The following is a 23988-nucleotide window of genomic DNA, read 5'->3' as shown; positions in this document are numbered from 1 at the left end:
GTAAATGACAATAGACATCAGTTTGTATCTCATGAGTTTGAAACTTTCATGAAGATGAATGGAGTGTGTCACATTAAATAAGCTCGGTGCCCTCCACTACCGCGTTGGGATACTTTCAGAGTTCCCCCATCGTGGAGTGCGTTTCACCCATCTTGACCAGGCTGCGTAGTTATTTCAGTAGAACCATTCACTGTTAACAGAACATTTTGGCACCATTTATTGCAGGCTGGTGTACTTTTTATGGCTATTTATAGTATATAATCAAGCAGATTATTAATAGTTATGTATTCTTTTATATTCTTGTGTCTACAAAGCCCACTTTGGTTACCTCTTTAAAAGAAAAGAAAAAAAAAGCTGTATGGAGTTTATTTTCTTTTGCATGTATGATTTGACACATTTTTCTGTTACTGTCATATCAGCAGATTTTGGTCAATTTTGTGTTAATTCACTGTACTGGCAGTGAACAACACCAAGATGTTTAAACAGTGGGAACGAGTGGGAACATATTGACGTACACTGAAACCTTTATTGCTTTTTCTTAAACCCTTCCTTGACTTCAGTGTGGCTTCAGCTTGTCCCCATTGTATCACAGAGGCACCATCTTAGGATGAGGGAAGCAGTGTGTGAGCAGAAATAATGGTTAAAGAATAAATGGTGCTATTGATCGACTTGGCTTTTCCGCATGTATGTGTCCATATGAAGGCTAGGACCGTGTCATCTACATGATGTTTCTACCCCCACGCTCTATTAAGGCTTTCTGGGACTCATTTTCTACAAGTCCTTATTTTTAAATCAGTAACACTAAGAAAGTCGGCAGTGAATCCTACTAAACTGAAAACCATTTGGCAGCTAGTATAAACTGAACAAAAGTGTTTTCTGCACATATTATGGAAAACTTGCTAACAACTTCCTTGCATTCAGAGTCTATCACTCTGATTTGTAATGGATTCTGAGACTATTTTAAGCATAGATTATATCTGCATGTTTTCTGTTTCCTTCTGGGGTATATCTTTTCTTCCTTAAAGTATAGCTAAATCCCGCCCTTCCGTGTGTTCTTGCTAACCGTTGTTTTGTCTCACACTTGAAATTATCTTCTAAATTCTGTGTGGAAGGGGCCATTCCTACTTATTTTAGTGTGAAGTGCCTAGTGTAATTTCATGTACTGTAAAGCTAATAGTTAACGATTAAAAACAAATTTCTGGTTATATGCAGTTCTGTAGATGGCTTTGATGCTGATTTTGCAAGGTTTAAATGAACACGCTGTGTGACACACATGCTCACTTAAAATTGTCCTAAAAGTGAGCTTTTCAGGCCAGTAAAGCAAACAGAAAGAAAGTAGAAATGTAATGGTGTATTTTTGATGTAAATAATAGCAAGAAGAATTGTGATAGCGCCACATCGCCATGACCATAAGGAAGTCTGTGGCAAAGTGAAGAACAGAACTCAGCTTTCCTAGATTTCAAGCTAGTGGCATGAAAATCAAGAAATTTATTTTAATGTCCTGTGCCTCATTCACTGTTTCATGTTTTGCACAAGGAAGCAGAAAGCAGTCTGAACAGTTTCACTTTTTGAATCCTGAGATCTTTCTTGTCTAATCAAGACATTTCTCCAAATTAGGTGTATTGCTGTTTTACTGAAAGACAGAATTCTGCATGAAATTTCTCATGCTTTTAAACAAGTAGAAACAAAGAAAGAAAACTGCTGTCGTGCAAAATCATTCTAGTGTTCATCATGGGTTTATCATTTCTTGGTTCAGCTTCTGGCTTTGTGTGGAAATGCGGTTTGGTAGCTGCAGATAGCACAGCCAAACACATAGATTTGAAATGCAGCTTGGCGAAGCGTGTGCAACTTGGGTCTGCTCTGTTAAAAAACTGGGATATGATTCTTACTGCACCACAAATGACAGCTCCTGAGTTAATCCATCTGCAAAATATGGCAAATGATACTTGTCTCTTTCTTAATGAGGCCTTACTGCATAATAAGGGTTATGTAGTGCACAGAATTATTAACGTCAGATGACGAGCTGAAACTAGAACTTGTGGCTCACTGCCCATCATATTTTTTGCTAGGCCAAAGGGCGCTTTACAGAAGTAATTTGCTTGTATACTCTGGAGCTGTATATGAGCTTTTGTGAGGCTTGGAGTATGCTGGATGTGATTAGCATATCAGGAGCGCCATGGAGCTGCGGGCATACCTAATGCAGCTAGGAGCCCAGCGTGCCGGGAACAGTAACTCAGTGGAGTTGGCATGTCAGGGACTGTGCGGCTCAAGTACTCTTAGCACAGATTTAGTTCATTCTTGGGAATGACTAAGTGGCGTGTGCTGAAAATGTAGGGAAGATAAAGAAGAGGTAACTGAGACAGAAAGAGAAAGTGTGGACAATTGTATCCCAAAGTATTAATGTTTGGCAAAATTACAAGCAGAAGTCTGTGATTAGAAGTTAAAGGCCCCCACTGAAATGTGATGGCTGACTTATCCTGGGGCAAAAGTAGCCTTTTTATGTGGCCTATCTGTAGACAAAATGTCCATGGATGTCAGTGGGAATTTTTTCCTGTGTAAGGAACACTGGAACGCATTGTAGGTAGTAAGGCCTATTTTGCATCAAAATTTGGGGAGGCGGTGTTGAATTGGGCAAGTATAACTTTTAAGGTCACTATGATGGTACCTGTCCCAGTAAGCAGATTCTTAGTTGGTGTAAATTGTCAAAATATTGTTGAAGTTGATAGAAATATAATGTACGTACCAGCTGAGGAACTGCTGGTCCCATCAGGGAGCTGCAGGCTGAACTCTCATAACTGGGGAGGAAAGACAGTGGGGACATCTTCCTTCCACTTGCGTCTCTCCTGCGTTGCTTCCTCTTGGTTTTCTAGCATTGTTGATGGTCTGAGGAAACCTGCCTGAAGCTGGATCCCTTTTCTGTGGAAGGGGTGGAAGAATACTCATTTATACATGATCCCATTTTTCCTTCACCAATCAGTAAATCACCATCTAGCCCTTTCTGAAGTAGTACTGTTAAGGGGCATTTAGTAGTGAGCATTCAGTGTAATTAAATCTTTGCGAGTGTGTTGCACATGCTTTGTTTTCACTGAAGTTATCAGTAAGGCCCCACATTCCATAAGATATTAATACAGTATGGCAGAAATAAGTATATCATAGAGGGAGGAGGAGAGCTAAAAGACTGTCATATGTAAGCTATTAGTGTAATTATATTTTTAAAGTGGTTCCTCAAATTAGTTACTTGAACCATGATTCCAATTTGTGCGGAACAAATAGTATAAAATAATTCATGTGAAGGCCTTAACCTTTTCTTTAAGTCAACAGCATATAAAATATTTTAAGGTTTTTTTTTATTGTTGAAGTCCCATAATCTATGAGGCACACTTGGTCATGAAGCAGCTTGTTATTAAAATATAATATCATGTTCATCTGTGATTATTATTTTAATTCAGTGCGTGGTTGACTTATACAAAGCTGCCTGAACTCTTTCAGTAACCACTCTCCATTTGCCTACATTACATTTAATTTATACCAAGATGATAAAAAATTTGATTTATTTTACAACAGATCAGTAATTGTGCTCTACAAATAAGTCCGTAATGATAATCAACAGCATTTTCAACATAATTTAATTTGTCTTCTCCCGAGAGGTAGTTAAATGCAGTAATAATAACACTACTGTTATGGACTCTGCTGCAGTTAATCATGGCCTGAATATGCAGACAGCCCCAATATTGTATTGACAGAAATTAAATTAACCATCAGCTTGGGCAATCAGTGGCTGTACAGCTATTAAAAGTAATAAAGGCAACAAACCCCAACCATAGCCAATTACATTTTGACATATAAACGAAAAAAGACAGATGCTTTTGATTTGAAATTTTTATTTCATTGAAAGTAAAGAAGACATATCTTTTCATATACATTATTTCCCATGCCTTAATTAACCAATAATACACACCACAGGCTAAGAGAGTCATACTGACATACTGTAATACCACAGGTATATTTTGAGTGCCTCCTAATGCAGGCATTTCCGTATCTCCATACACAGTGGTCTAATATAGTATGTTGTTACAAAAGGCATAACTCAAAATGCATAGACAAGACAAGGTGCAACCAACATTTAAAAACAATTTCAAGTGATTAGAAAAAAATATTCTCTTGGGTTTGAGTATGGCATGTTAAAATCATGCTGAGGTAGGAAGCAAAACCCTCAAATTTTCTGAAAAGAGTAATGACTTGGGTTGTATTTTGCAGAGGAGGAAGGAAGAAGAGTTATTTTCAGCAGGTAGGTGGTTAGCACGTCAGATTTTTTTTCTCTTACCTAAAGTGAAGCATCCACAACTTGCTAAAAATTAATTTTATATTTTATACATTTTAGCACCGAGTTTGGCTAGAAAAAGTATCTAGCTATATGCATGTATTCAAAAGTGGCTATTTGTTTATATAAATATTAATGGTAAAAACAATATCTCAGTGTAAGTTAAGTACAACTTGTGTATTATGTCATTATTCTTAAAACAGTAAGAATCAAATACAGCAACTTAATGAAGGGTATTTTGGAGACTTACAGACTTATCTGCTACTTTAGACAGTGTTTTACGATCTTAAAGAGCAGTTGCTGGTGTACCAGTAACGTTTCTGAGAGTTTGAAAAACTTGGCATTTGTTCTAGTTACGTCATGACTTTACTCTTTCAGAGTGGTGACCAAAGTTGTGAGAGGATGTGTGTTGTGAGACGATGAAGCTTTGTAGACCAGAACTGAATTTGGTTGCCTGATCCCATAGAAATCTGTAACAGGTTTAGTCCTGATCCAGTGAAAAACATAAATGTCTGCTTAATTTGACACATACTATTACCGAGGTTAGTATGATTATTCAAGTTTGTGAGTACTTTGCTAGATAGGGGCCTTAGCCAAGAGTTGAGAATAATCCTTCACCTATAAATCTTTCTACTCCTTAGACTTATTAAATTCAATATAGTTCACTTATATAGAAAAGGAAAAAAAATCCTGCAGAAACTACAAGATTCTATGGATGGGGTTATGCAGGTCAGACTAGGAGTTCATGTTTTTTAGAAATTTCCTTCTGGCTTTAAAAGCTATGAAGTTCTTAAAAAAGTTTGCCCAAGGCAAAGGCAAATTGTAGAGCTGCCCTGACTGTGCAGTTGGAAAGACACAGAAGATGTTTGCAGTCTTAAAAAATCGAGTTGTTCTGTGAGCAGTGGAACCTTCATGGCCAGGTTTCCTGCAGATGCTTGTGCCAGACCTTCGCTCAGCCCCAGGTTCCCCCTGCACTAAGCCCTGTGGGCAAAGCTGAGCGCAGGCTTTGGCTGAATTGCGCAGCAAACTCGCAGTGTGCACATACTGAGTGACTGGCTGGCTACTGCCAAAAAGAAGGTGTACTAGCCAAGTTCTCCTGCTGTTCCTTGATGGGAAGTCATGGGAGACATCCCTCTTCAGCCACTGATTTTCACAAAAATTATAGGAATTTAATGACCTTTAAAATTTTTACTCTTCTTTCAAATGTAGTTGCAATTGGCCAGTAGTTTCAAAAGATATGGAGAGAGACTGATCAGCATATGAAGTGTTTCTCTTGTTTCATAAGAAAACAGGCCAAAATTGAGTCCTCTACTGCCATTCATAAGAAAACAGGCCAAAATTGAGTCCTCTACTGCCATTTTGAAAATAGTCATTCTGTAGCGCATGTGACAGATTGCAATGTTATAAAGACTTTTTTGGAGCTCACACAGAATCATCTCCGTAGACCGCATATTCTTGCCCATTAACAGTCTTGCTGTTACAGATTTGTTCAAAGACATTTTGCTCTACCTTTTCGGTGTATGATCTATATAGTCTATGTATTTACCTCTAAGTATGAATGTAATGATATGCTGTCACATGTTAATGTTTAGAATGTATGTAGGGGTGGGTTTAGATAAGTCATATAATAATATAACTCAGATTTCCTTAAGTTGTACAGAATTGAAGAATTCCTTTCCACCTATGTTTATGGGCTTTAACTTTCTTAGACTTTATAAATAACTTTCTTTTCTGAAGAACAAAGGTTTCATAAACAGGTAGTACATGAAGGCCAATATCTATTATGACATTTCTTATGAGAAAAGACAAATATATCACTTAGGGCTATTTCAGTGATGAGTTCTTTCTCCCCTCAGTAGCCGTGAAGATACATGTCATAACAGAGATCAGCTATCATTGTAATGTAATTCTTCTCTATACAGCATGTGTTTGTAAATGGTGTTGATTGCTGACAAAAACTCAGAGGGTGGGAGATGTGATTCCTGGTACTCACAGGGCAGAAAATACAACTTAGGCAGTGAATATTATATTTGATGCATATTTGCTTCCATCCCATAACTTTCTTCAAGGCTTTCTGCAAGTTTCTGTAAAGCAATTCTGGAAATTCCATTCTCTCAAACACGAGTGCATGTCCACTTAGATTTGTCCAGGGCATGCAAGAAAAGCAACATACAGAATATGGAAGTAAGCAGCAGCTTGCAACTGTATTAATTGTAAGTTGATTCAACAGTCCTATTTAAATTATGAGAGTCCATGGGAAAATAAAAACAAACTTAATCTGACATTCAGAATTAAAGGCTACCTTTTGCTTATTTCAACATTATTTAAACATTGGTTTTACCCCTTACCCATTTGTGAGGTTGTAGACAGGGAGTGACTTAACATGAACGAGACAAATCTAGAAAATCTGTGTTTGGTACCAGCCACATATTGCAGCAAATCAATTGTTGTTTTTTTTTTTTTCCAGCTTTTAAACTTTTACAGTCTAGGCTACCAGGGATATTTTGAGAAATGCAAACAGAAAACCAAACCAACCTAAGCAACCAAAAAATCTTTCAAAATGTTTGTTCTGATTTTTCCTTCTAGGAAAATTCTTCTACAATTGTTCTTCAGCCCTCATTTAAAATGATCTGATCAGGGTAACAGAGAATCTAGCAAAATAGCTCTGCAAATTGCGAGAACCTCCAGAAAGGTAGGCAAAAGCAAAATCTGAGACCAAATGGGGGTTGCAACTAAGAGAACCATGAGTATCCTTTGACTTCCCTGCGTCTTGTTCAGCTTCCTTGGCACTGGGCAATATTCAGCCTAGACAGAGACAACATTTTGTCCTCTTCCTTTTGCCCTGCCACACATCAATATTTTTCCTTACTGACTTGGTGAAGATCATGTAATTTGTGTATCCTCTCTGTTGTGTCCCAATCATGTTCCTTCACCAGCAGTCTCCTGTTCACTGATTAACTTTACAGTTTTTTCTGTTTAGGTGCTAAAATTTAGAGATTCCGTATCCAAACAGTATTTGCCTAAATTATTAGGTTGCAAGCTAACATTTTGCAGACCCTAAGAATTTGCTAGTCCACTAGAGCCAGGAAATTAGGCTTCATGTTGCCTTTTTACTCTTAGTGGTCACAGGGGAACTGATCCCTGGACACCTTTGCCACCTTTCTTTGCCTGTTTAGGAAAGAGTTTTGAGGGTTTTGTGCATGTGGAACTTCAGTCTACTGCCAGGCCCCATTTTCCACAACAGAATTTCAGCTTGTCTTTGACTTTAATTGCTGGAGACTCTTATCTTGTAAATACTACTCTACAAATGCCATGAAATGAGCCATAGTTTCTATAGAACTTGAGTTAATGTTTTTCTGTGTTGCTGAAAAGTCTGTAAAGCTGAGCAGTATTGTCCTCACAGTCCACATATATATAATTAGTCTAATTAGATGGTTCATATCAAATGGTAGAATATTTCTGAAATAATACTGTACCACAGCCTGTGGAAGTTTTACAGACGTTTACAGACGTATTACCCCAGGAATATTCTGTGCCTTCAAGAAGGCACTCATTCCATCTTTATTTCCCAATTTCGTATATTTTAAGTAATGATTAGAAAATGAAAAACACTATGTTGATATTATGTTAAGCCTAAATAATTAAATTAAAATTAAGTTCAGGAAATGCAAACGATAGGGTTCTTAAAAACTATCTCAGCTATGGATGAGAAGTGTTTTTCATTCCAGCTTTTCTTATTAGATGTGTAGCTTACTATTATTACTATTTATGAATAGCATAAAAGGAGCAGATATTAACATTGAATAGCTGCTACTTTAAGCTGTTAACTTTTGCATTCCTTCACTTGGATAATGATGACCTTAATGTTGCATTGTCGTATATTTCTTTTATCTAAAATTGTCTTGGATGATAAGTGACTGTTTTAGAAGCATTTATCAATAAGAAAAAATGAGAAGTTAGTGTTTATTTATACAGTTTGTTATATATAACTGTGTATCTGTGTATATATATGTAACATCACTATGTTATTAAGCATGTTATAATTAAAAATGCATGAACTACTAGCAGTCAAGACTATACATATAGGAAGAATAGTGAGGTTGTTGTGGAGTGATGTGTATTGCTAGGTAACTGTGAGTACAGAAAACAGTTTAACTTACTAACTTACAAACTTTTATTAAAAAAGCAAAGCTATTTCTTGATGTTTTTTCTTTCCTTATTTTACTGTAAAAACAAGGGTGCTGGAAATGATGTTTGATTTTGTGAGAAAGTAATGAGACCAAACGAATGTAACTTCAATAGAAGAAAAATGTTGGCTTTTTGTTAGAAGGTCCCTAACCTTTCCTGTACTGTGGGTTCTTATGATCTTTTTGTTTTGTGGTTTCTTTCTGTAATAAGTCCTTTCTTTTATTCCTGCTGATATTTCTGGACTTGAGCAGTGTTGACCACATATTGGATTGTCCGTGCTTTTGAACTTTGATATCTTACCACAGTTCAGTAACACCTCAGCAAAGTGGATGTGAACAGATAATCTTCCTGTATATCTTGTGAAGTTGTAGAATGGAAGAAGCAATTGCTTTAAGCTGTATTGTCTGTATGCATTATGTTGCTGCTTCTGCCTAAGAATTAATTTTGATCTAACATTAATGAAAGCATGTCGAGACTAGTACATAACACAGACGCTTGTACTGGTAGTTCACACGGTACCCTCTCAAAGAGACAGGACATAAAACCACACAAGTGGATCTGTGGTATTGGAGTTGATGAGTTGATAACTTGAGGATTAATTTACTGTCCACTTTGAGTAAATAAAGAATCTTATAGTGCTTTCCTTGGGAGTGAATGTTAAGGCAGATGCTATAACTGCAGTTTTTGCTGTCTAGACTACATTTTCGAAATAGTCACTTACTTGAGTTAATAGCATTCCCTACATGAACACGGCCCCTTGTTCGCAGGATGTAGCATGGGAGTTGCATTTGACTGGCTTTAGAGGCACAGGCTGATTGCCCAGATACAGACTAGTGGGAAGAAGTTGTTTAGTTATAAGCAAAAGTTGAACATTGAGCATCATCTTTGTTAAGCTGCCATTGTCTGGAAGTCAGACTGGCAACAGATCAAAACAGAGAACCATGACTTGAAGAAACAACCTGGTATTTTAATAGAGCTTGTTTATACTTTAGAATACAAGCCCATATAAGCATACATAAGATTTTAAGTGCGTTATTTTGTTAAAACTATAATAGCTGAATGAACCATTCTTTGGATCAACTTTTTGTATCAACTGTCAATCCCTGGACTTCTGATCATTTCCAAAAGGTTATAGGGATGTATTTCCCTAACATACTTTGCTAAATATTTGCTAAACTGAAATATCTGATACAGAAGTCTGGTCTTTCTGTTTAAATTTTGCCTCAATTGCAAAATTTTGCAATTTAACAAATTGCAAAACAAATGACAAAAACAACAGACTTGTAATACAAACTATGTATTGTCCTTATAAAGAGAGATGAGGGATTAGAAATCAAAGGTATTAAAGGAAACATATTTAGTATAAACTGTCACTAACTTTTTCTGTGTATCAAACTTTGTTTTGGGGACAGTAGCAATGCAGGAAATACCCTCTCAAACTACTTAATCATCTATCTTGAAACCTTTTATTTTTAAAACAATTAATGGACATATTATAAACGACCACTTCATCGTTTCCCCCTCTTACTCTGACTTTGACTTCTATTGCATTGCAGTATTTCCTTTCTGTCCATGACATCATCTTAACCCTCACTAGGGGAAGGGGGAAAAGAGACGGAGAGAGAAAGAAAGACAGAAAAAAACCCCCTTCCTTGGCAACAGAAATACCTTTAAGTGTAACATAATTACCATCTCTCTGCCCTTTCTCCCCCCGCTGGGACTATTCAGCAAACCCTACAACATACACTTAAATCTTCAACTTCTCAGAGACACTACACGCAGATGGGAAAGATTTGATTAAAATTACAGTGCTTTAGGTTCAACTTCACCTATTAAGAAAAAAAAGGATCTGGTGCTGGACTTTTTTCCCTGAGAAATAACTAGGCCACAGTAATTACAGACAGGGCCCTGCTGTGCGCCATGAATAGGATCCCTGGGGTGGTATTTTCCTGTTACCTGTCTTTGTAGGGCTGTTGACATCAACATGAATGATAACCATGCCAGGTTTCTTTTTTTGTTGTTGTTTTACATTTTTTATTCTTTTTATGCCTTAGAAAAAGAAGGGGAGGAGAAGGAAAAGAAAATACGTTATGAGTGTTGTGATTTACATTTTTTGTGTCAAGGATGCTTTTATGTACTTTTCTATACATCTGTGTGATTATTTTCTTAAATTATTTTTCTTTAAGGTGAATTTTGGCCTTCAAGCAATGAAGAGACCAACACAAGGTGAGAGATAGGCACAGAGCATTAGACATTGTGGAAGTTTAAATGCTAGCACTTTTCTCAGTTGCCAGTCTAGGAGGAGCTGACCCAGTTTAAGCTGATTGACTCTCAAAATTAGATACTGCGCACCAAATTAATTTCACGTGTGACTCAAGTCAAATTTGACATTAAAAGCTGTATTTTGTTATTGTTTCAACATAAAGCAGTTTCAAAGGTAAAGCAGTAGCCTTACTCTGGTTTACATTGCATTGGTGGAATGGAGACTAGAACTCTCTAGAGAACTGGCACATCTCCAAAACTGAACGGAGTCAATGGAAACAGTGCAGGAAGAGAATATCTAAACGAGAAAGGTAAAGAAGTGGCAATAAACAAACTGGGAGATGTGTTAGGATGGGGCAAAAGAAAAGTAACAAAAGGTTAGATTGAACTCTCACTACATTTGGCATGTAGGAGAATCAGATGTAAGTTAGAAAGAGAGGTACTGTCTGGAAGTCTTCCAAAAACGTCAGAAGCTTGGGGGTTAGAAGGGAGAATAACAGCAGGAGTTAGAATGGCATATACGTAATGTTTTTTGGAAGAGACAGACAAAAGGCAGCAAGAACAGATTCTTTCCCTTCTCTCTTACTACTCTATGTTTATGAAGGAAGCATAAAGCACCAAAATATGTGCAAACTGACCAGCAGAGAGTCTTGCCAACATGAGGCATGGATTCAACTAACAACAAATAAGTGAAGGCGCCTCTTGCCTGTGTTCAATTCTACTTTTTTGAAGATGGCCTTCATGATTTGGGAATCTGAGGAGAAGGCAAGATGAGTGAGCTGTTGTTCTACCAACTCTTGCGTGATATTTGCCTTGTAAGTGGCTGCTGCTAGCTGTCCTAAGTAACTGCAGCCCCTAAGGAGCCTGTCTAACAATCAGCTGCTAGAATGGTAGCTCAGGATAATCTGGGAAGTGTAAACTGCACCCTGACAAACAATCCTCATCCTCATCCTATCCCAAGAGGTCCTTGGTGCAGAAGAGACTCAGGGCTAGCACAGCAGTAAAGTAATCAGCTTTTGTAGATATCAAGCAAAGAAGAGAATTAAGGAGGAATTTGTGCATTGAAAACTCTCTGAGAATGTTAATAAGCAACTGGTTCATGGTAGGGTATCTGATAACCTGGAGAAGGAAGCTCATCGCATCATGAATTGGTCAGAGGTGGGAGTTACTATCTTACTATTGATTGAGTAATGACACATAGGCTGAAGACAGGACCTCTGCTGGTCCCTGGAAAGCAGGACAAGGTGCTTATGTTTCATGTAATAACAGAATATGGGGCCAGACAAGGGGATACAGAAAGAGGAATGACATGGTCAATGCTACAGCCTGAGAAAATGATCTTGGCAGCAGAATTCTGAATGGGTATGAGTGGTGCGTGACTGCATTTGTCAAGAGCAGAGAAAAGGATGTTGCAGTGATGAAGATGAGAGATGGGAGTCAGGATATGTTGCTTGGATGAATGGGATGCAAAAGAAATCTCAGCAGGACTTGGAGTTTGACTATGAGGACATAGACAGAGAGCTCTGAGCTGAAGAGGATTCTGACTTCACAGGCCTGAGTGACAGCCAAGGTGTGGAGCTGTCCACAGTGTTTAGGAAAAAAGAGAAGAAGCTATGTCTTCACCATGTTAACCTTGAGCTGACAAACTGATGTCTACAAAGAGATGTGAGAGAGAAAGCCTTAGATTTTGCTTTGGACAGGGAGAGAGAGGCTGGTGCTGGAGAGAATCATGCACGGTATGTCTGCATAAAGAAGCTAGTCCTTAGAGCTCAGCCAGGAAGGAATGCTGTTGGCTGCAATAATCCAATGCCATAAATGCAGAGACTCTATTATTTGCCGGAACCATGATATAAAAACAAGATTTGCTATATCAACAGCAAGTTAAGATAAGGAGCAGGTGATGGGATTGCTATGGGAATTTGAGTATCAGAAGTTAGAGAATAAAACTTGATGGTGCTGTTTCAGAGGTGATGTGTGAAACTCCAGTGCTTTCAAGGAACACCACCTCAAGGGAGGATGGATGAGCAGGCTTGAGTGAGGCTTGGTTGCCCTGTGCACATTTCTGGGGAATGTGGGCTGGAGATTAATGCTTATGATGACATTTCCTCTTTAGTTATTGAAAGCGAGAGGGCTGAGATCGTCATCCTTCAAAACCCTCTTGGAGCTCACCTTCTGGCATGTTGATAGATCCCAACTTTCTCACTGGGAGCACTGTTGAATCTAATCTGTGCAGTGCCATGCTGGGCCTATGAGTCACATTATCTATTCTGTGTTTTTTCCAGTCTCTTTGAGCTTTTATGGGCTCTTGTGTTACTGGTTTTATTTTCTATTTCCTGTCCTGACCCTCTATTCTTATAAAGTCTTTGTGCCCTTTCCTGTCTCTTACCAGCTAGCTCAATATTCCTCCTCTTCAGTTCCTCATTTGCTACAATGGCTGTCCCTATTGCCATCTCTGAGCATCAAACATCGTATCAGGCTCTAAACTTCTGAGATGGATTTAAACACCATGAAGGGTGGCAGAGCCCCTTTGTGCTCAGAGACTGGTTCCTGCACCTTGAGCAGGCAATTAACTGACAGATCCAAGGCAGGGCTACTCTCCTCACTCACTTTTCTCAGCTTTCCCAGCCTTTGTCCATCCCTTCTTCCTCTTTTTCCTAGCAGCTTTTCCATGTGCATGGCAGGGGAAAGAAATGTTCTTGCATTGGATAGCCTTCTTAGTTATTTATTTCTCTCTTGAGCAAAGGTGAACTGTAGCCCTTCATGTCATAGCTTGCTCTCCTGACCAGTGAAAACTGTCTTGGCTCACAATATGCCTCTTTTGATGGAACGTCTTCAGCACAGTTAAGAAACTTTTCATCTGCTCACCTTCTCTGGCAGTTTTTGCAAGGAATTAGCTTACCAAAGCTGGGTTTTCCCAAGCATACTCACAGTTCTGATGATAATAGGTTTGTGTATACTGTAGAGTGATGCTGAGCTGATCCAGTCGTATTTAGTTCACATTAATCACATCCTTTTGCTCAAAACAGTATAGCTCTGATCTAAACCAATTAACCTAGTGATGTTTAGACAAAGAGATTAATATAGCTCAGAAAAGCATAACCTTTGTCCACAGAAATGTCTTAAGATAATGAATTTTATTCAGTGGGCTGGATTTGTAGAAAGGTATGTTTTGGATGTAGACATCTAATTGTACATACTAAATCAGCAGGAAAGTAAGCTTGTGCAGGCAGACAAGTTTCAGCTGCATACATGGAGGTATAAAGAGGTGAAATCAGCTCAGTTTAGAGCTGACACTTGAGAATGTACAGGAAATTCAGAATGGGACCACAAAAGAGGAAATAAATAGACTAACAAATAAATCAGAAAAACATCTGTGCTTGGATTTAAAAATACATTTTCTCCTTCATGCCTACTGCCTCCTGAAAAATAGCAAAACTTGTTTTGATTTCTGAAGTGATACTGAAGACACGTATTCCCTTCTTTATTTGTAATTTTTTAAGTTGCATTAGAGTCTCACCAAGAACAAATCCCTGAACTGTCTGTATCTCTAGGATACCATTTTTAGTTCGGGGAACAGATGAACCATTCTTATTTATTATATTTATACCATAATGTACTTGTGGTGTCTCACAACTTTGATACTAGATCAGCTATCAGTTTTGAATTAACACTAGATATTAGACTGGTGTTAAAATTTGGCTCAGACAGCACAAGTGCTCAGAATAAGACCTTATTTGAATGGACTTCATTGAGTGTCAGGCCACTATTGCTTGGATTGATCCCGAGTATACCAAATTTCACTCAGGAAGTTTTCTGTGTTCAAAGAACCCATAAATTACTGCAATCGGTATTTGTTCTGCTGGTCAGACCCTTGTAGGGACTTTACTCCCTCTGTCCCCTTGTGAGGCCGAAGAGGGTATTTCTTTATTAAGGTTGCTATGTCTCACAAGGAAGGCACTGAGACTCTTTTGGGCTTTCCCACATCAGCAGTCTGTGAGTGCACTGGGTGAGCTGTCCCCATGATCAAAGGCAGGGCAGTAAGGCTGGTATTACAAGTTTGAAACTCAGTTCTATCCCCAAGTTGCATCCCACTTCATTTAGCTGCCTCAGTTGGTTTTAACTGCCAAACAGAAACTGGCAACCTGGAAGTTTAAGCACTCTTTATTCTGCCCTCTTGTACCACCCCATCCAGAAAAATCATCCCTATCTCCCTGTCTTTTCACTATAAATAAGATATTCTGTTCTACCTAGCCATGCACCCAGCAGCTGCTTACATCCTTTCCAGACCTTTGGCACCCACCCACTGCTCATCCACTGACCTCTGAAAGAATTGCCAACTCAGGGAGGATGAATGCTCATAACCTGCAATTTGTGGTTATGTATACAAAGGAAGGAGCAAATGTGCATATTGTCATAGGCACCAGAAAATACCCTGTGTTGTGGTGGTTGTGTGCCTTGTAAATGCACCTCCTGAGTTTTGAGCAGAGTTGTGCTCCAAGGACTTTTCTTTTCCCACAGTCTGTATCACAAACACTATCCAGCATGGACAACCCAGCAGTCTGGTCTGGGCCAGCTGGAGCTGACGGGGGGTGGTCTGATTGAGTGGCTGTCATAGGAATATTTGAACTGCTTAAAGAACAATTTAGTGTGGAGAGAAAAAAAATCTCAAACATTTTTTGGGGTTTGTCCAGTCCATACAGTGCATTTTCTTCCTCTGCTGTAGTTCTGCCAGTTAATGGGAACTGTCTCATTACCATTGTATCTTTTGGGTTCACTGAGTGCTGTGTTTCATTCCCCACACTCAGTGCTGATCAATTACTCTTAAAAGTAAGTCTCTATATACAGCTATACTAGCACTGCTTGTGTGAGCTGCTGCTCACCAGCAGGACTAAATGATACACAATCTGGTCAATAACAGTCCTGTGTGTCATGAAAGAAAATGTGGATTTTTGTAGATCAGAAGTGTTTATTGCATCGGTACTGAGAGCCAAGAGTCCTGTGAATCTCCACATTTTTGCAGCTGAGGTATAAGCTGGCAAATTTGAATCTGATTTGTGCCTATATAATGAGGTTCACTCAAGGGAATACGAAGTTCATTTGAACCTAGAGCTTCATGACTTTCAGTACTAAGAACTCACGCAGCTGGATTCAGTATAAAAATAGTCTGAATCCATTTTACATTAAACATAGAAGTTTTTGTTCAACTTTATGCAAAATGACTTTTTATTATACTACAGTTCTGTGCGGTTTACTGTGTAATAGTCCTTTCAGGTAAGAGCTTAAAATTTGAGGTCATGTTTGCTCCTCATGAATATTAAATATCCCAGGATTATTTTCATAATCATATGGATTTGTAGTATGCCCTTGAGCAGAGCTACCTTCCTACCAGTATTTGGTAGTTCTGCACCCCTGTTCTTCAACTAAAGGAGTGTCTGTAAACTGATCAAATGCTTTGAAAACAGTCATATTAGAGTCATGATATAAATGCAGAAGAGTATGTTTGAATAGTGGAAAGTCCATTGCAAAACACTTACAAAACATAAATTCCTTGAATTCTGGGAGTCCTATCCTTCCACTGTCTACATATGGAGGGGTCCTTTATGCTTGGACACATCTCTACTCATGAAGTGGGTAAGGAGCCTTTAGTACAGTTTCCATTTTCCCCTCTCTTGTTCTCATGAGGGATTATTTACGGCCTCTGGGATTAGATGGCAATTCCAGGATTAAACACTGTGTGTTCTCCCTCTCCTTGTTCTGCTGAGGGTTTGGATTTCATTCTTGGATTGCTTTTTATAGAACTGGGCTAACCTTGGAGCCCTGTTCTTTCTGGCCATATAATACTAAAGATTTTGCCGGGGTTGGCTGAACTTCCCGCTTTATCTGCAGGTATACAAAGAAGGCATCATGACTGGAAGGAGAAAGGGTTCCCCCGATTTTATCCTACAGGTGTTCCCAAAACAGGAGGGTGTGACACTTTATACAGTTCTTGTTCTTTAAACAGTTATTTTCTGTAGTTATTCTTGCTTATGTTCTTGTTCTTAGTGAACTCTTAAGGAGAGAGGCCTGAGTCGCAAGAATTGGGTCTGGACCAGAGCGGGCTGTTTGGCCTTGGGGAATTGGAGGAGTTGGGGAATTCTGAGGCATGTTGAGGATACTCCTAAATGTGAGTCAGATAATTCTGTTGGTTCAGAGTAAAGGTTTTTCTTTACCTCCTTAATGGACAATATAGTAGGGCAAAATGGAGAATAGTTTCATGTGCAGAAGAAAGAAAATCCTTCTTGCAGCATGATTTCTCTGATTCTGTAGAGACTTATACAGTTTGGCATTGGAATAGATAGGCTGCTGACAAGGTACGTGCTTCTAAACTGTAATCCTAGATGGCATTTTCTTCAGACATCGACATCTCAGGAAATTTTGCAGAACTGTCCAAAAACATCTTCTATGAGGTATTAAGATACATGTTTGGAAGATGGTCATGAGCATATATTTCTCCCCTCCTCTCTCTGCCAACTCTGCTTAATAGTTGCTAACATATTAGCATATATTTTATTTGTATACAGTTGGAAACAAAGCCAGACTCCGATGAACATATATATACACAGAAAGTATTTAGTGGATTTGCGACCTTGAGATATAAGCCATTCATCACTGACTAGCCTAAGCATACACACCCTGGTATGTTTTATTCATAACCCTATATGTGTGTGTAAATATACACATATATGCATGTAAATATTCATTCTGTACATATTACACATTATAACGAGTGCGACTTAGAATTTAAAAAATGAAAGCCAGTGGGAAAAATTCATTCGAGTGACTACTGTTTTCTCCTTTGATACTTTCCAAATTGATGTTTCCATCTCATTGTTTTTGTATTTGTTTTTAACTTTATCTAAAAGATTTTAAAATGGGGTATTATTTAACAAAGAAGAAAACTTTACCACTTTCTCATGTAAAGCTAATGTGACAATAAAACTGTCAACAAGGAGGCAAGATCAGTCTCACAAAAATCTTGAAACCTCTAAGTGGAATTTGCATAAAATAGTTCTGGTATTATTATTCACTGTTCTTTCAGTGACAGATATGTCAAGGCCTTAAAACCTAAAAGAACAATTATGCTATTGTATCTCTCGGAGGATTCAAGGGGTGTGTCTTTGGTGAAAAAGTGCTATTAGAGCTTTGAAAAGCAGTAAAAAGACAGCCCAAGGGGCTCTTTAGCTAGTCATTTTAGAAAGAATGCCTGGGCTTTAAGTGTCTTAAAGTACATTTATTCAACTCTTACTTTGTGCTTTAAAAAACTCCTAATAATTAATGGCTGTAACATTTTTTTAACGTTTGCATTAGCTATAAATAAAAACTCTTGATAAAGCCATTATTGATTAACTTAAACTGTGATTCTCTTGTGAACGCTTCTGTATTTCTGTCAAGCATATTGCAAAGAATTATATATAAGCTTTTTGGTTAAGCTATTATTGAGGAAATCATTGAACAATTATAGACCAAAACAGGAACTAATCAGTAAATCCATTACTTGAACAAGCTAGCTTAACATAACATGTCTGACATTAAAAATGAGGGATTGATAAGTAATGTATCATTGCAGCTGGATGTGCCATAAAAGTTAGCAATCCAAATGTAATTTTTTATTACACGTGTTCTTGATTTTAGCTTTAGATTTGTTGGAGTTTTGGTTAAAACGCATATTTTGAAGTTCTGACTGCAGAACAGGTTGGAACAAGTTGGAAGGTACAAAATCACTAAGCAAAAAAGGAAGAAGTAAAGCAAGTATAAAAAATGGATTTGACTTGAGAATATGGAGCAAAGAGACACTAAAGAGAATTCAAACAGGGAAAATCAAGACCTGAATTAGCAAACTTCAATTGTTGCAGACACTAGCCAGCTCATAAATGTACTTTAGAATAAGACCAAAAATGGCATGAAATTAATTTATTTCATACTCTTCACTGTAGAACAGTGTAATTATGAACTTGGCAGCAAGGTACTGGATTGGCCAGAGACCAGGTTAATATACAGTATTTGATTATAAAACGATTCATTATAAATACGGCAGGTCTGTCTCTTATCAGGGTTGTCATATATCAATATAAAGTAAATGAGAAAAAAGTGCTGGCCTTAGCCAGCTGTTTTTCTTATAAAAGCATACATTGGTATTACATATAGTGTACACAGAGGTGATCCTCAGTTCCATAGTAATAGTTCTTTACTACTACTGGAGACATATGAAAAACCTGGAGCAGTCTGTTCAAAAAGGAGAAAAGAATATATAGAAAAGAGAAAATACTATACTTTAAATTTTATAACAGACAAAACATAGCAATTGCCATTAAAATTCTTTTAAATAACATTGCAAGTGAGTAACTTTATCTTAATATCCCTTAGATATTCTATACACTAATCATAGAAAATACCATAAAAGCCAGAGTAATGCTAGCTATTTGGAAAAATTAAGCTGTAAAGTTTTTAATGGTGACCACTGTAATAGAGTGGTTAGAAAGTCTGATGAGGTATATATAAGGTTATGTCCATATAATTTCAATTTTGCTATGCCTATATTTAGGTAAAGCTGGCAGCAGTCGATATCTGCTTTTGGAAATTAATCTATGTTTTATGTGATATTCACTTAGTGGTTAAGTACCTATTCTAATTAAAGTCAATATGAATCTTGCACGTTGTAGTATGCTGTTATGTGGGACTTGGGATTTGCACTATGCAGTCCGTTTTGCATTCACATTGTTGAAAGTTTTGTCAACTTACAGGTATGTGGAACCAGGGCTTTCGTTATGTGATTTTGGTCACATGTTTGCTGTATGTGTGCAAATGTGTGTTTGTGCGTAGATAAATAGAGCTATGCTTCTGTATCAGAACTTAATTTATTGCAATGTTCTGATGCTGGCACTTGGGCCAACGTGCATTTTATCACACTATTAGGTGATTTAGGATTCTGCAAAAATATATTATGCAAGTGTGGATGGATAGCACTTTATAAACATAAGACTGAACCATACCTCTTATCTGTCCTTGAATTTCAGGATTGTCATTGACTTTGCATGAAAAAATTCTCCCCAGCATTCCTCAATGTACAGTGGTGTTTTCTTTTAGAGATTAGGATTTATAAAGCAGAACATAATTGTCAGATTTTAAAATACAGTTAGGCTTTCTTTCCAGCTGCATTCTTTCTTAAAAGCTGCTTAAATTCCTATATATTTAATGATGTCTTTTTAATGACTTTCCCTGATTTAAACCCTTTCTCCATAATTTCATTTTTCCTCTCCTTTTCTTTTTGTCCCCAGCTAATGTAAGAACATTCTGACAGGACCATATTTAATTAAGGAAACAGGCCAAATTCTGCCTTCAGTTAAAACCCATTCAGCTTCAAAGTTGACGAGCAATAAGACGATGGGACAAGGTGGCATTTCTCCCAGTTGACAGATTTGGTAAAGCAGCACGGAATGACCTTGGTCAGAATGGGGTTCCCCGGTGTCAGGCAGTGTGCAGGCACAGACCTTGCTCTGCAAAGCCTACGGTCTAGGTGGACAGGCAACTTTTAAGGGCAGAGAGGAGGGAAAGCCCTTGAAATTTTTGCTTTGAATGCTATAGGCAAAAGTACTCTTGCCATCTGCATTCCTACCCCGCTATCGTAACCAGCCTTTGCTGTACTTTTTCATGTAGGCATTTCATTGGAGGAATTTGCTGATAAGAAATTTAAAAGAAAAATAGGGCAGTGGCCTTGCTACGTGGCGTAAAGAAGGTAGCAAGGAAGAGACCATTATTAGTTTAACAGAGAAACAGGGAGTCAGACATCAAGGATGCAGTTGCTGCCACGGTGATGGGGAGGGGATGCAGTAAGGGCCAACTTGAATAAATAAGCAGAGAAAGGCTCTGAAATGGGGGGAAGAAGCTTAAATGTCATAATCAAGGGATTGATGGATTCAAGGTGTGGGAAGAATACATCTGGTCAGACAGAAAGGCAAAGCAGATGTTCCTTAGTTTTAGAGGATTGTACAGAGAACAAAGTAATATGAATATGTGGGAGGCTAGAAAGGAAGTGAAGGAGGTAATTAGGGTGAAAGCAGAAGATAAGGGCCTGAACAAGTGTTTTAGAGAGATGGTCAGATAAAGCATCTTACTATTAAAGATGCAATGCAAGGAGAAAAAGCAGAATTTGGATATGGCCTGCTTATAAGAAAAAGAAATGTAAAAGAAAGAAACCAAAGAACATATCAAAGCTGTGGGCCTGACCAAGAGAAAAGATTGTGGTTTTATTATACACAGTGAACAATGTCAGTGTGAGAGACACTCACAATAACTTTTCTGAAATTTGACAGTAGCTAATGGTTTTGCAGGCATGTGACTCAGAGGAGTTTGCCCATTTTTTCCAAAAGAGGATGGACTTACCTAGGTGTTGAAGATAGCTATTGTCCCAGATGTGTTGTCCTTGCTCCCATGGAATTCTCTAGCAATGGATCTTTTCAGGCATAACAGTTCTTTTTTCTAGAGGAAAAGTCGTCTTTTCTCTAAAAAAAAAAAGTCTCTAGAAGTCAACGTCCATCTTTTGGATAAGCACATGTAAGTAAAGACATGTTATACCCTGTATGTGTCAGTAGGATTCTTCATTTTGCCATTAGTACCCTTAAGTTTGCCTTTTGGAATAACCTTTTGGGTAAGAAATAGAAGCTACTGTGGTAGACTGTAGGCTTCTCCCAGCCCCTCATTGTCCAGCTCTTATGAATATGGGAGGAAAACACCAAAAAACCTTAATTAATGTGTCTTGATTTCTACACTATGAAGCATTTTTTTTTTGTCTTGTAGAATCTGATATGAGTGAGGTATTAAAGTTGGTGTGGTAAGTGTATTCAGTATTTAAGGTTATATTTCAGCCTATTAGTTCCTGAGCTTTTGGGACAGAGGATATCATTTACTATATATAGTGTGCAATACCAAGTACAAGAGGACCTCCACTTGCTAGTTGTCCAGGAGCTGCCACAATACATAATTATAGTTGGGGAACAGTCTGTCATTCTAAAACATTGCTGTTACTGTTGTAGTTTAAAGAGAAATGGAAGGATCATCTTGACAGTACTAACTGGTTCTGTTTTCTGGTGGTGAATACTGGCCTCGCTGCAGTAAATTCAGTGAAAAAATATTTATGTCAAGCCCTGACATTGGCAGTTGCTAGAAACTCCAAATTCCTGATGAATTTGGGGATGCTCCAGGAGGTCAGCATCTTTCATAATCAACTGCTATTCAAATACACACATACGCACAGTGCACCTACTGTATAACAGCACAACTTAATCACCTCTGGGAGACAATGGCCAGTACTTCAATTCTGTGGTAATCCCATCATTCGAAAAAGAGGCAATGCTAAGCAATATCCAACTGAAGCTGGTAACATCACAGCACATTAATACTAGTGTTGTGCTTTAATATGCAATGTTCTGTCCTTTGTGGACCAGACTGGCCTCCTGCTGCATTTCTCAGACTTGCCATGCCTCTGTTGAGACACTCTTTCCAGAAGCGGGCAGTGCTGTCTGCATGTTGGATAGGTATGGGAGCTGGAGCCGCTCTTCATTGTCCAGCTGAAGGTGCTTCTCTCCCACCCAGCAAAATGAAAGAACAGAAAAGTGCCACTCTAGCTTATGGGGTCACTCATAGACATAAGGGAAGATTGTGGTTGGGTTATCTACACCTCAGGAGAATGTTGGAATTCGTCATGCCTCCCAGAAAGGTTAAAGGGAAGGTGGCCTTCCCTTTTAATGGATGGTTAACAAAGGGATGAAAACAGACCTCCGGTTTTACTTTCTTCAAATTCAACTCAGTCCTTGCCTAAAAGGTTTAGTAGCATATCTAAACTTGGTGGTATCATAATACTTTCTGGATGTCAGTATTTTGAATAATTCAGATGGTGTCACCTATCATTAATCTATGCCTCCTCTGCCAGTCAGGATTCTGACATTGTCTGTGGGTGGGTAATAAGAGATCCAGTACCTGAAAACTTTCATTGTACTCCCTGCAGTTTCAGATCTGAAGAAGGGCTTGCATGCCTGAAAGCTTGTCTGTTCTTTTCTAACTATGTCTGTTGGTTTAATAAATTCTATTACCTTTCTGTACTAACCCTGCCTCTAGTCTATTGCTCATTGCACTGTTCTTTTTTTCTCAGTTATCCTAAGTAGAACCCCTTTCTCAGTTTTGCACCTTTTTTCCTGTCCTCCTATTTCTCTCTCATCCCTTTTCACATATTTCTTTCACATATCTTCTGCCCTGTTTCATTTTAAAAACTAGTACCATAAAGCACAAGTTTAAAAAATAAACCTTCAGACTATGTTGGTTATGCAGTCTTGGCTGGAGTTGCCTTTCACACCTCTAAGGCTTTGTCTTTTTCATTCTGTTAATCCTAGCTTTTGAAGGATTCCCCTACTAGAAGCCTGTTTCAACACATAGCAGCAAGGCAGGATGGACTCTGAAGAAAGCTAGTTAGAGTAAGATTTGTCTTGACAAAAGTGCCAGTCAGAAGTTTGATCTGACATTATTTTCATCTCATGATTTGGAAGAAAAGATGCTTTAAAAATTTTCAGAGAACACCAGAAAATAATTCAAGAAGATAAATATTGAAGTTTACTTGATTTTTTTTTTTTTGCAGTCATTGAGAGAACATTCCATTACTGACAAAAGAGTTCACAGAAATTATCCAGTCCATAGTGACTTGTCTTTTATAATGTTCCAGTGCACTAGGTAAATCCTTAACCAAAAACATTATTCCACTGGAATAAAGATTAGGAGTATGTAACAGTTTTTATAGTTAGAGACCATATAAGTTTTTGTCGTTATCAAAAGATCCATTAAAAAACTAGAAAACAGGAACTTAAGTTTACATTTTAAAATACTAGAAACCACAGAAAGGCACATTCTAGGAATCTAAACACTTTTAACTCTTTCCTTTGCAAAATAATCTCACTTGTCCCTTTTATATTCCTTTCATTTCTACCTCATAAGATCTTATTTTTTGTATTGAGGGCTTTTTCTGACATATTGTATGATAAGATCATACAACTAGGAAATATCAAATAGGGAAGTCCCACCATACTGTGATCCTACTGCTATTATAGTCCTTAAATTGGAATGGTTCCTGTAAAAATAAATGCATTCTGTAATTCCATTGCTTTTCTGGAACCCTGGTGATTTTCTCTTTTCTC

This window comes from Dromaius novaehollandiae, chromosome 5 (genome assembly GCF_036370855.1).
Source record: "Dromaius novaehollandiae isolate bDroNov1 chromosome 5, bDroNov1.hap1, whole genome shotgun sequence".
Lineage (NCBI taxonomy): Eukaryota > Metazoa > Chordata > Aves > Casuariiformes > Dromaiidae > Dromaius > Dromaius novaehollandiae.
This window is presented reverse-complemented; position numbering follows the sequence as displayed.